At 39.9% G+C, this 1,657-nt stretch overlaps 1 non-coding gene across 1 annotated transcript; it reads right to left on the bottom strand.

Annotated features, from left to right (window-relative positions):
• Positions 1 to 321: 321 nt before the first annotated feature.
• Trnat-ggu (transfer RNA threonine (anticodon GGU)) lies at positions 322 to 394 on the bottom strand. Its single transcript has one exon. It is a non-coding gene; the product is annotated as a tRNA-Thr (tRNA).
• Positions 395 to 1,657: the final 1,263 nt, after the last annotated feature.

The following is a 1,657-nucleotide window of genomic DNA, read 5'->3' as shown; positions in this document are numbered from 1 at the left end:
TGGGTTTGGATCCCACCTGGCGGTGATTATTTCTTCACTTTCTTTCTTTCCGAATTCTTTATCTGTTTCAATGACCTACCATATGCTGCCCTTTGTTTTACGAGGTTTTCTTGACTGCCAACCCTTATTTGTGTCATATATATTTATATATATATATATATATATATATATATATATATATATATATATATATATATATATGTATATATATATATAAGGGTTGGCAGTCAAGAAAACCCCGGAAAGCAAAGGGGAGGTTGTGGTGGGCCATAGAAAGAGATGAAGAATTTGTTGAGTCGCGAAGAAAGTGGTGAAAAAATGCCCGCCGGGTGGGATCCGAACCCACGACCTCCAGAATACCGGTCTGGTGCGATAACCACTACGCTACCGGCGGGGCTGTTTCCCCAGCACTTTCTCGGGTATTTATGTTAAGGTATTTTTGTTTCCTGCACTTGGAGGTGGTAGACTGCGCCACTAGGAAGTCATCTTCACCCCGAGTATTCCTAGTGGCGCTGGCTACCACCCCCAAGTGCAGGAAACAAAAATACCTTAACATAAATACCCGAGAAAGTGCTGGGGAAACAGCCCCGCCAGTAGCGTAGTGGTTATCGCACCAGACCGGTATTCTGGAGGTCGTGGGTTCGGATCCCACCCGGCGGGCATTTTTTCACCACTTTCTTTTCGACTCAAAAAATTCTTCATCTCTTTCTATGACCCACCACAACATCCCCTTTGCTTTCGAAGGTGTTCTTGACTGCCAACCCTTATTTTCTATATATATATATATATATATATTTCTATGTATTTATATATACATATATAGGCGTGAAGTAGGGTCCTTTTTTGCTGCAGGAATACGCACATAGTAGAAGTACGCTCTTCGGAAAATTTATTTCCCAGGTTTCGACCTGAGACAGGTCTTCCTATATATATACATATATACGCTAGAGAAGTCAAATTGCAAAACATAACAATATTCTAACGTTTCGACCGGGGGCCGGTGCTTCAGTCCAATTTAAAAACACTATATTACCATGAAGCCTGTGAATCGTACCTTATTTATAAGTTTAACACTGTCTTGAGAGGCATAAATGGAAGCACATGCCGATTGTCTTGCTTGCCTAATCAGGCACCAGAGAAGGTTGATGCAGCAGCGAGACACTCAGAAACTTCGTTCTGAACAAGAAGCGTTTTTAGTTTTTCTTTTCTCTCTTTCTTTCAAATCTTTGTAGAGTGTACTGTGTACGTAATATTGTAGAATACAATGTACTTTGTACTGTGTCAGTGTTCTGATTGTGTATTGTTGTCGTACCGTATAGGCACGAATGTACATAAATTTCACCTGGCTACAACATGCTTTATTTTATTTTTGTTTTTTTTTATTTTGTGCCCTTTTGCACTGAAGAATTTTTTATTAATATATTCTTGCATGAATGCTCTTCGATAACCTCATGTGTCACTGTATATCTGCCTTTTTGATATGTGTTATTTAGCATTAGGTCCACTTATTTGTTGTTATTTATGTGATGTAGCTTAAAATAACGTTACTTTGCATTGTATTGTCCTTGCATTCAATAGCCTTGTCTTTCTGCTTTCGCCTCGTGGACGGCTGTCACGTTTTTATGGGGGAAAACGCTTCCGCGCCTTCAGCGCATGC

Source organism: Haemaphysalis longicornis, unplaced genomic scaffold (genome assembly GCF_048455015.1).
Source record: "Haemaphysalis longicornis isolate Haplotype H1 unplaced genomic scaffold, Haemaphysalis longicornis Haplotype H1 scaffold_2, whole genome shotgun sequence".
NCBI lineage: Eukaryota > Metazoa > Arthropoda > Arachnida > Ixodida > Ixodidae > Haemaphysalis > Haemaphysalis longicornis.
The sequence above is the reverse complement of the archived record's forward strand: the minus strand, read 5'-3'. Positions and strand labels throughout refer to the sequence as shown.